The sequence below is a fragment of the Anser cygnoides genome, chromosome Z (assembly GCF_040182565.1).
Source record: "Anser cygnoides isolate HZ-2024a breed goose chromosome Z, Taihu_goose_T2T_genome, whole genome shotgun sequence".
NCBI classification, from domain to species: Eukaryota; Metazoa; Chordata; class Aves; order Anseriformes; family Anatidae; genus Anser; species Anser cygnoides.
The window spans coordinates 77,144,577-77,156,766 of NC_089912.1; the positions used below are offsets into that span (position 1 = coordinate 77,144,577).

The 12,190-nt window shown below is 41.3% G+C and overlaps 1 long non-coding RNA gene across 5 annotated transcripts in view; it reads left to right on the forward strand.

Annotated features, from left to right (window-relative positions):
* LOC106035668 (uncharacterized) overlaps nt 1-12,190 on the forward strand; it is a 104,378-nt gene that overhangs the window by 18,267 nt on the left and 73,921 nt on the right. For 2 of the 5 annotated variants that reach the window (XR_010827574.1, XR_010827575.1), the window contains exon 7: nt 29-175. This is a non-coding gene — a long non-coding RNA (uncharacterized lncRNA). Of the gene's footprint in view, nt 1-28; nt 4,555-4,593; nt 5,806-6,500; nt 6,745-12,190 lie in introns of those variants that run through there. The other 3 variants (XR_010827572.1, XR_010827573.1, XR_010827576.1) reach the window with 3 other exon arrangements.

The window sequence follows — 12,190 nt, forward strand, 5'->3', positions numbered from 1 at the left end:
CATGCTCATACCCTTTCATACCCTTCAGGTTTCCACGCACTGGTTCCAGGGCAGCAGCTGAAGCTCGGGAGATGCCGTGCACCCATAGTAGGCTCCATCCCCTGGGGGCGAGGGTCCGTGGCCCTTCCTTGTCAGGCCCTGCCTGGGGCATACTCATAAGTGAAGAGTAACAAAGGTACTAATGTCCTAATAATGAGACAAGGCTTGTTTTTGCAAAGCAGCTGTTCCAAACTTGTTGTCTGGAGGGTGCTCCTTCGGAGGCCAAGTGCCTCAGGATAAAAGGGCTCAAGGTAAAAGTAGGAACATAGACTGAGAGTAGGAACACAACCCAGCAATAATAGGTTTGTGATGAACACAAAGAATTTTCCTCACAGTTTTGTGAAGGTTTCTGCTTCTTTCATTTGTGGAAGAGGAGCAAACAGTTCAGGACATGCTTCTCCCTGGGAGCTTTCCAAACTCTCACTTTCTTTTTTTTGCTTTCCTTGACCCTTGCTTCACATACTGCCTGACTACCCTCTTGTTCAGTGCAAAAATCCTATTAGAAGCATACCAGTTACCAAGAAATTAACTCAGATACCGTCATGCTGTTACTTTTCCACCTCAATTATGCAAGATGGAATTAAAGTGCCTTAGTATAAGACCCTTACTGTTCTTATGAACTCCAAACCACACCAGAAATATTCTACCCGGTGACCTTTATCTGCACATAATTACAGTCTGAGGCATTCTTAAATCATTTGCTAAGCTATTTCTAGTGTTATTCCATGGTAATCTTAAATACCTAGGGATTACCAGAGATTACTGCCCTATTTTCAGGGCACAGCAGCTAGATTGCTAAGTAATGCTGTGCTCTGATACTTCTAGCAGGCACTGGTATGTCTGATAAATCCGACTTTTTAAACGAAGACTGAAATTGCTGTATTGCATAGTATAAAGATAAATTTATAATTAATCTTTGAAACTTTGAATAAATTAACAAACACAAGGCTAACATGTCTTTATTTAAAATATCTGTGCTGTCTTGTGCTAAAGTTCACATTGTATTACAAGCAATTTCATGATCCTATTAAATGATCACACTTCTGTAGTAAACTTCTTAATGGAATTTAAACCCTGGACTTTTGCTGTGTGCTATGTTATGTTCGGAAGAGAGTGAGTGGAAGAAGTCACGTACATGCCTCAGGTCAGCACAATGGCTTCATTCAGCAAATAATCTGTATTCCAGGTAACATTTGTAGGGAAGGGGATGTTACTCCAGGAGCCTGAAATAAGCTGCTGCCTGCCTATGGGTTATAAGCAGTTGAGCACTGGATAGCAATGTTGGTGGATAAAATTAATAACGTGATAGCTCTTTGTGAAGCAAGCCTGTAGCATTAGCCTTGTTTTTATGAGTGTTTTGTGGGCTAGAGGTATGCTTTGCAAGCTACCAGTAAAAAGTATTTTCAGCTGTAGTGGAGGCTGACCCGAGCTGGTGTGCCACAAGGGCTGCAATGATCATGTCCTCAGGCCAAAAGGGACCATCGAGCTCATAGTCTGGACTGCTGAACGTGGGACATGGCCCCTAAACAAGTGGTTGTTGCATCTGGCTCACTACTTGGAGCTGGACAGAACAAATTTGCCCCTGGTCTTGTATTAAAGTCCATCAGCCTTAGAATTAAGCTGTCAGCACAATACAGGGAAGAACATAGGAAAAAGAAAAACATCCTTAACAAACTGTGAAAAATTATCCTGAAACACTAAAACCCTTTCACAATACTATAAAAGTTAAACACAAAATAGCCCTTCTGCTCCATATTGTGTGTACCAAAAATATAAATATATGTATATACTTTTATTTCCTCTGTGCTACAGCAACTGTTGTGCAACTGCCCCAGTTATTTTGACATCTAGTAGTTGATGTGAAAGTATATGGCTCCTTTCTAGAAGTGGTAAATGCAGTGGCATATTACAAGCCAAAGGAGTTTTACAGAAATCATGTGAAGAAGCATCTGGACTATTTTCACAATATTTATTGAGATTGTATCACAGTTTTCCTGTTTTCCTTTTTTTTTTTCATTGAATTATGAGTTCCCCTTAGTGCCGAGTATCTTTCAGCACTGATGTATTTTCTTTTCCTTTATAAGCAAAAAGGAGTTTCTTTTTCTTATCTTAAAGCTAAGTTCAGTAATGGGGCATAAATCAGTTCTAATGCTATAATATGCTCAGCTCTTTACCTACCCTTCAGTAATTTCTATACCCCCACATAGCTGCAGGAGGATGAATTGCTGCCATCGATAGTAATGTAATTAAATCCTGGAATACACTGGTGACAAGATCTTGTTTAAGGGCCAACTGCCTTTCTGGGACATTAGTGATGTCTTCTCGGAGCTGGCTTTGTCCCCTTGATTATGCATCTGTCTGTACATATATGCTCCCCTTCGTTGCAAGCATGCAAATAGGCTCTGAACACATTGCTCCATGCTCAGTTTTGCCTGTGGGCTCTCAGATACAGCAGTGACAATGACCCATTACAAGCAGATGTGGGTCATGCTTGGAAAGCTCTGAAGGGCTACGAAGGGATTGAACACAACCTCACCATCCTGAATGACAAGTGCAAGAGAATTTGATTGCTCTGTGAGCTGTGCTCCATCATTTTCCACAAAAAAAAATTGAGACAGTTATATTTGAAAATCTAAGTATAATTGAGTTTCTCCAGTCAAATCCTCTAGATTCATAACAAAGCAATTGAGGAAACAAACATCTTTTAAGTCTTCTTCACTTCCCTCTCCTCTGTCTGCCCAGACTAAGAAATCTCCACTATGTTGAAATCCTGGCTGATAACTGGATCACAACCGGCAGATGTCTGTCCACCACTCATCTTTTACTCACAGAAATCAGCAAAGCCCCTCTTTCATTCCACCTTTCTGCTTTCTGGCAGTTTGTAGGACTGCTGTAGGTCAGTAGGCAGGTTGTACACTAAGACGCAGTCATGGTCTTTGCATGTACAAAACAAGTAACAGCTCCACCATGAAAGCTCTTACCCATTTCAGATATCACCAACATCCTTAAAAGCCTAGGACTTTATTCTGTTTGTTTCTCCTGTAATTGTCATTTTTTTTCAAATACTTTGCTTCCCTTAGATGTCTCTATTTTCTGTTTGAATGCTGTAAGCCTAACCATAATCTTGAAATTTCTGAACAAAATGAATAGCTTTTCTTCAAGAAAACACGGAGAATGTCAGCTAAATAAATAAAATGATAGTGCCCAGAATGCCTAGTATGATTATGTGCTGAGGTTTTGAAAACCAGTTATTTGTAATAATATAATTAAAAAAAAAAAAAAGCAAAACAAATAATGCAAACATTACCAATACTTCATTTTCTCCTTTTCCCTTCATGACATTCAACCTTTTGGTCCACATTCATCTCTTTTTCAAAACCTTTCCGTTATGCTGCCCCTGTTAACAGGTGATGGGTGCAGATCAGACGGGTGATTCCCAGCATGTGAGCCTCCGCCTGCTGCGCTGTCAGTCTGTTCCAGTGATGTACGGCTTGTCTGTGAACTCTGACACAGAATGGTGTAGGTGCACAGATTCGTGTGGTGAGGTGGAGTATGTCAATGACAGAGAAATGCATCAGGCATTACCCAACATAACAGAGCTGTCCCTGGCTCACTGTGTCCCCCAGCCATACGTTGCCAGATGTTGGGGCGTTAGCTGCCGTGATCCAGGCAGACCTTTTGGTATGGCCCATTTCAGGTGGTTTCATACATTGCACTGGGCAAGCTAGACAGCAGTAGGTAAACTTTTTGCTTTCAACAGGTAGCTTTCTCTGGGTTTATACTCCAAACTCCAAATATAAACATGAAGGGAAAGGTATCTAGACACCGATGCAGTAAGTCTGAAAGAATTTAATCCTTTTTTGTTTTTAATCCCCATTTGTGTTGAGAATAATTCCCTCCAGTAGGAGAAAGGGATGTCTTGAAGGCTTGTGTGGTGACACCACAGTAAGAGCACACCAGTAAGCCCTCACAGGGCATCTACAATACTGCTTGTCATGGGCCTGGGACCAGCACAGGATCCTTCAAATCCTACCCAGAGCTTTGGGGCAATACATGCGAAAGAGCAGCCAGGAGCAAGCAGTGCTCTGCTCACCGTCAGCTGCAGTCACAGAGCACCGAATGGTCCTGGGGATGCAGAAGATGAAGTGATTGCACACAGACACCTGCTGTACTGCCTGAGCTTAACTTCCCAGAGAATGGTCCTTAAATAGAAAACATCTGGTATCAGCTGTGCTATGGGTCGGCTGAGATCCAGTCAGATAAAATAAACATTTGCTTGAAGCAGGTTTCTGACAACATGCATGCAAGAAAGGTCATTTTCATGCCTGCCTGACTGATCAGAATACAAAAAAGGGGATGAAATGTTCTATCCACAGCCTGAATGCAGTGTGATTAGTTTTTCATTTTTATTCAAGGCTTAAGTATTGTGTTCCTCTGCCTCTCCTTCAGTGGCACATCATCCTCTATTTTTCTCTTTTTACACTTCCTTGGATTTGAACAGCATCTCTCATTCAAAGGGCCCTGCTCTGCCTTAGCTGCCACCTATCTTTGCAGATTTGGTTTGCCAGGGGCTGCGTGGAGGCAACGAGCTCACTTTGCATTTCCAATATGAGTGAGCAGGAGGATTTGGAGGCTGCAGCCATACTCATTAGTACCACCTGGTGCAAAGTGCACTGCATGTCACAGGAAGGTAAGACATTTTCTGGCTGCTCAGATCCCTTGTCAGCATGGTGTGGGGAGCAGTATGCTCAGCTACCACCAAGGTGATTCAGAAACACTGTAAATGGTGCAATCATTAAGCAAGTCACAGTTGAAATACTTTTAAACCACTGCATTCATCTCCTTGAAACGCAGGATTTCTATTCCTGTCGTGTTTTCTAATGCAGTTTTACAAGTCCACAGCAATACCTACAAGTCCTTCGCATTTTGATGTTCTCAATAACAGTTTATTTCTTGTAGGAAAAGTGCTGGAAACACTTCTGTGCCCTCTTAATACTGACTTCTCTAAGACATTGTGGTAGCACGGTGTCTTATCCGGTTATGCACCACAATTTTTGCTCAGAAATCACCCTTTGTCAGAGCAGTTTTTGTTGCTCCTCTCTAGGTTCCCTTTGAGCATGACTCATTATGGAGGGGCAGTGGCCTGAGTTGGTGTCCCAGGATGTTTAAGGACAGCCTGCTCCTTTCATAGATGCTGCCCAAAGCCAGGCTGTCTTTTTTCCTCTCTGCCATACTGTAAACTTAACATCAGACTTATCAATGAATTATTCACAGACTGTGAGGCCGCACTGAACAACTGCAGCCATCTACTCTGACCTGCTCTGCATAGAGGGCATTTAATTTCTCCAGAAGAAGATTAAAGCATGCAAGACCACTAGAAAAGCAGGGAATCTCATTTTAAAGACTAAGTGATTAGAAGTCTACCCATTCTTCCAGTAATCCTCTCTACCTTTTAATTACCTTTCTACTGTGAAGCAATATCTCATTGCAAGGACACATTTAGCTATTTTCAGCTCCCATCCCTAAATTTAAGCCTAGGTAAACCCTTCTCCTTTGTCTTATCCCTGTTCTTCCCGGAGGTACTTGATTGGACATGTAAGGATCAGACCATCTCTCTCATCAGTTTCCTCGATGCAACACAGTACAATGTCATCCCTACAAGGTACAGAGACCATTTAATGAGGTGATTCACGTCAGCCCAGAAGATCTGCCCTTTTTTGTTATCTGCTACTCCATCAGCCTTTGCATTGCCTGCATATTTACTGGGTAAGAATTTTACCCTACCCTTCTCGTCACCTGGATCATTGATAATGACAACTAACATTGGACCAAAGACATTTTCTTGGGAATATCCCTTTTCTCATGGCCCTGCCTCCTGATACCTTTTCATTGTCATCACAGTTTGGAAAGTTATCAGTGAATCACTTTTTAGTGAGTTAGAAAGTACTCACTAATTCCAGATAATGCAAGCTCTTTAGTCAAGATATTGTATAACAGTAAAAGGAATGGTTTGCATCCACACAGACTAGTTTATATCTGTATCTATATCTATATATTTAAATAAAGAATGAATGATTGACAGAACCTTCATTACAAGAAACAAAGCTGAATGGTATTAATCATACTTTTAGCCTCTAACTCTTTGTTGATAAAATCCTGAAAATTTTCTCATAAGTTAGTGTCAGATTGGAAAATTGTTGTCTTTATTATTAAGTATTGGAATTACACTTAAATATTTTCCACTTATAAGTTGAAGTTTTTTTAGTATCTCTCTAATAGTTAGCCTTACTGGTACAATGACACCTTCCACTCTGGCCGAGGAACTTGGTCCAGTTGATTTTAAAACACTTAGTTTAAGTGTTTTCAGCTATTATCAGAGATGGTGGGCCATCATTAAAAGAGGGGTGGGTTAAGACTTCTTCAGCACTAGCGTTTGCTCTCTTTGTTGCCTCATTTTTCAGAGGCACACGTCTGGCTCATCTCTATGCCTTCAAGAGCATCAGAAACCAGGAGGTAACTTTGTCAGTGGCAACAAAGAGCTCGAGAAAATTAATGAGAAAAGCTATTACTGAAAACAGTCTTTTCATCAAAGCTGAAGTCATCCAAGCACACCCTTACACTAACAAGGCGTCCCAGGGAGACACAGCTCTGGAGGAGGTTGGTGAAGGGATTCTCCGGCCACATCCAGTGCGCTCTTCTCTACAGGTTTGTTAAATAAGCACATTAAAATGTGTTATACAGTATAAGTCTGCAAAGGTCACTAACAGCTTGTTTTAATGTCTGTGACATATTGAGAGGTTTTTAACCCAAAGTCCTGGCAGTCTGCTCTCTTTTCGGGATCCCAAATTCATTTCACTTGAAGAGTGGGTCTGTGTGAACAACTGATCTGGGGGAAGAAGAAGGTCATGGAGGCTCAGTGCTTAAAATGTAAAGAAAAAAAAATCTAGTCAGCTTGTTTTTGCATTTCAGAACCATGCCATATTTTCTTCTCCTAAAGTCAGTCACATGAAAATTAGAGTCTTTTTATTTCATGCCAGGTTGTAACATGACTGTGATGGAGAGCACTTTGGCTTCCAACAGCCGTGTGTCGTGCTCCCTCTGTGGCAGCCAATGTCCCAAGATCCTCACAGTGCAGGTGCTCACCCCACCCAAGCACCAACATTGGTGGTGGCTTTGATTACGTCCGCTCATAGGTTGGGCAAAGCTCAACGTGTTTGTGCCTGAAGATAGCTCTGGGGAGCAGGGAGACTTATTCTCTCTCTCTCTTTTTTTTTTTTTTTCCTTTCACCCCTTTTTTCTGCTTTGTTGAAAGAATATTTTCTCAACAAGTAGGGTGAGCCTCTGAGTTTTGGCAATTAGGTGGACACCTCACTTGCAAGACTTTTTATATTAAATATAAAATAATTAGATTAGACTTTAACAGCTTTATACACTTCTCATCAGGAAGAAAGTTAGAGTCTTCTGGCTTTCTGACTTAACCACAATTCAGCAGCACCAGTCCATTTTAATTCCAAAGCTTTAACACGACAGCTAGTTTAGCAGTTAAGTGCATTAGAAAGTGTAATGAATTATTGAACAGCGGTTGATAGTTTAACACTTGATCAATACACTGAAGTATTAAAAAAAATATTTGTAGGCTGAAAAGGTCTTCCTTTGCCAGCAGAGAGAGTGCTTAGGGCTATTTAGCCTTTCTGTCCTCCACAAGATAGAAAGCTATGGCCCAAAGGTCAGACAAATTCTTTAAGGATTTTATGTGTTTTGCAATTGTTAATTCCTTGAACACATTTTGGACTCATGCCTTTATCTACCTTACACATTTCTGTAAGTATCATATATATTCACTCTTGAATTTGGCACTTTCCATGGATGGAGGTTACCTTGTTTACAGTAAGCTGGTAAATGTTTTAAAGAAGATTACCACCATTACCTACATGAGTGTAACTCAAGTTGGCAGTAATGTTTTGCAAGTTTCACAGAAAAAAATAATTGGATACCTGATTTGGTATCAACTCATCACTTTGTCATTGAGGAGGAGGGAAAGCCACTTAAGATCATATTTCTGATGCAGTGCTAATGGGATAAAACATTGAAACATTCAGGAATTCCCAAGATGGAAGACAAAAAATTTTATGAGGGTATTTGTAATTCTTCCTTTCCCTCCTCGTGTGTGCTTATGCGTCCATCACAATGATTTAATCTAGAGGTTCATTTATTCAGGATGTTGTTCTAAGATGCAATTTAAGTTTACTGACAAGTAATAGCAGGGAGCCATACAGCAAAGCATCTTCAGTCAATTAAAGGAGAATTCAGAAGCAAACTTGTGTCTTGGCTAAGATAGTCAGCTCTTCTTATATGCTTCCTTAATTTCCTTGCTAAAATTTCTCTTTCTACCCACAGCAGATGCAATCGACACAGGTTTAGGAGACAAAAATATTTTCTTTTCTGCCTTGAATCACTATGGACATAACAGATTTAGTGAATTTATGATTTGTCTTGATTTTTCCCTGTTTGATTCTACAGATTGATTGCTTCTGTCCTCCTCTGTAAAAAACAAACAAACAAACAAACAAACCCTATTTTGTGAAGATATTTGATGATGATAAGCATGGAAGAATCTATGTAAATGTAAATTTTATAAGATCATGTTGATAGGTCAAAAGTGTTCTGGCATAATTTGATTAACAAGAACAAAAATTGCATAATAATTTGAAGAAGAAAAAAAAAAGACTTGGCACTTGCACAGTTATTAATGTCATGCTCAATATTGCTCACTAGGTTTCCTGACATTAGGTTAATTAGTTCTTTTCTGGAGCAATCATTAAGCCATGCCAAACAAGAAAAGTTCCTCTCCTGTGGGTGATTTAAGACACTCCAACAGCACTGGGAAATGGCATAAGCTTTACTATGTCAAAACCATGTTCTTGTTATTTTTGTTTTCAATAATTTTTAGACTGTTAATACGGTAATCCCATTGGGCAAAATACTAAGAGAGGTTGCCTGCCATGGTGACCAGAACCAGGTTATACTGGAGTGAAAATGCGTGCGTGCCTGTAAGTCTGCCTTGGGACATTATGTAATACTGTTAGAAACAGGTGGATATGTCACAATTAGGTACTGTGTATTGCAGTGTATTGCCATTAATGCACTTAGTAAGGCTGACCACATATATTTTTCGGTCACTTTAACTGATGTTTTCTATCAACAGTAAGCAATGATCTAGGTAGCAGAAAGTTAATTAATTTCATGTGGATTTATAAAATGGGATAGGGCTAGGTCAGGACATGGAGCAGTGAGGCATCTCATATCCTTTGCTCCTGTATGGGCACTGTGGCTGGTTCAACACCAACCCCCGTGTAAATCTATAGGCCTGTACAGGTGCGTGGAGGCACTGGCCTGGAGGAAATGACCTCCAGTGAAAAGGGCCTGGAGATACTCTGTTTTTTTCTGTTGAGCAAGGTGCAAAGACTCTTGTGAATGTGTTGAGGCCTGTCTGAGTGAATGAGACCTGAAGAATGTCTGGGTGTAACATACTGCATCTGTCCTGCTCTGAGGAGTCTGGACATCTCCACCAGCCAGAAGCACTGTGCTACATATCCACAGACATCTTTGCTAGAGGAAAAAAAGAGGACTAGTTGATGTTAAATTCCCATATCCACTTTCTACTCCCACTGGAAAGACAGGAAAGGGTTTCCCCAAGGACAGGCAGGATTGAACCACAGATGGGGAATGAGGAGTTTCCACAGGATTCGCATGCTGTAACAGGGCAAAGGTGTCAGCCAGTGTATTCAGGAACAGCAGAGCTGCATGGCTACTGAAAGGAGCTCAGCTACTGGGAGCTGAGATGACACTAACCTTCATGGTTTCAAAATAAAACATGGATTAGGGTTCTACAGCACGCTCTTACTTTAAAAACAAATAAATAAAATAATTTTAAAAGGTTGTGGATGCCCTGAGAAAGACATTAGGTTGATGAAAAGGATTAATAAAATCAATTTTTACTGGTGCTGCTAAAAAGCACCACAAAATATAAAAGGTCAGTAAGAGGCTTCATGTCCTAGCTGCACCCCTCAGAGTAACGGCCCTGCCATCCAGGGCTATGAAGGGAAAACACATAAATCGCAAGATAGATTAAAGTCTACTTTTGTGAAGGCCTCATGTAATGAAGATTAGTTGAGTCCTGTGACTGCTCTGACCACAGTCCCTTGCCAGCATGCTGGTGCCCAGGTCCCCCTGCACGGGGACTTCAGCCATGCAGGTCCCTTCACTTGTAGGTAGCCTGTGGCAACCAAAGCATATGAGATGGTGGTGAAGGTAGTAATTTGGACTTGAGTGGCTGATATTTGTTTAATTGTTATTTTATAGTTGCTTAGGATGTTTAGTTACTGTCGTAAATATTCAATAAATCAAAAAAGATGCTCATGCTGTAGGTGAGGGCCATTCGTTGCTGCCTCTAAAGCCTCTGCAGAACAGTCACCAGATGTCTTGTGCTGCTGATCAAGTATTTTCCACTTTGTGACAGACTCCCATGCCACCCTGACAAGGACATTCCTGACTATTGCTGGGGTCTCAGAATTGCTGGCTTCCACCAGCCAGCCTATAAGCCAGAGGGACCAATTTTTAGATCTTTGGATATGTTGGAAACAGTTTTACCACCTAGAGAGATCTAGGTTCTTTTCTTGGAAGGAAAAATCTGTGAAGAAGCACTGGATCAAGTCTTGGTAGAGATCTTCTTCAGCACCTAACTGTGAGAGTGTGGAGGGCAAGATTCCACTTCCATCTGAAAGCCCCTGATTTTGTCTGGAGTAAAGTGCCTAAAGGTTGATACACATGGTCACAGCATAGTGTAATGGGAAAAAATCTGATAGGGCGATTACCACAAAATTGTCCCTGCCTGTACGCTCACTTCTGAGTGTACTTCAATTTACGGATCTAAAGTTAACTACATATGTTTTTATGCCAGGCTCAGGTCTTCCTAACTGTACTCTATGGAGGAAGGAAATGTTACACGGTTAATTACACAATTCCTTGAGGAACCAGGTATAAGATAGAAATGCTACCTAAGTTTTTGGTCTACTGTAGTAGCAAAATAAAACACTCCAATGATACGTCAAGTTCTGGTTGAAATTCAAAGATGCTTGTCAAAATCACTCTAAAATGGAAGTATTCAGAAGATTAGCAAGTTGAGATGAACCACTGTGTTTATTTTGTTACCCTAGATTATTCTCCTGAGCATTCCTGTCATTTGTGGTGTACTGCCTGCAAGCCTGATGTTTGCTAGCATATGTTTATATAAAGTTGGCTATAATTAAGCAAACTTGAGATGTTCGACTAAACTCTCTGATTTAGATATCAAGTAATTAAGTAATGACTACTCTGTTTGACATGCTTCTGCTGCATAAAAACATGATGAAAGTGTTTGGGGTGAAATAAAGTATAAAGGCTGAGTGTCTGTAAAGAAGATGGAGACAGCCTGACAGACAGAGGAGGATGTTGTGGGCAGTGCTTTCAGCAGCTGCATGAGCATTCCCAAAACCTGGGCTATGAGTCTGACCTTACAGTTTCTCTGCATTTAATCCCTCTCAGACTGTGTTTCTGGGAAGTCACCCTGGCTGCTGAAGAATGGATGGATGTGAAGGGGCCCAACTGCCCCAGGGGCAGCCAAGCAGAGAGAGGGGAAGCACGGGTACACCATACTGCTTGAGCCACATGGCCTCATTTGCCAAGATGTTGCAAGGCCTGTGTCAGAAATACGTACAAGCTGGTGTTTCTTCTCTGTCTGATGAAGGAACGTAGCTGAAATGCAGTCCATTAGGCCTTCTTGGGAGGAGTGAGGAATGGTAAAGAAGGAGAGAGGACCAAAGGAAGAGGAAGTCGGCCACATCGCCACTCACCAAAATGGTGCTTGGCACACGGTGCTGGGCCTTGCTTGTCCCCCCTGGTGCAGGCCAGACACCTGGTCTGGAGTGGGCGTCCAGCGATGCTCATGCCATCTCTCCTTCCTCAGAATGACCTTGTCTCCACCACTGTAACAAGTCTGGTTTTCAAAGCTTACTTTTTATTTTAGGGAGAGCAAAAGGTATTGCACTTCAGTGGCCATTAGTAAATGGATAGACACAAGCTGACAAGATAAAGTAGAAAACTGTCCCCTGTT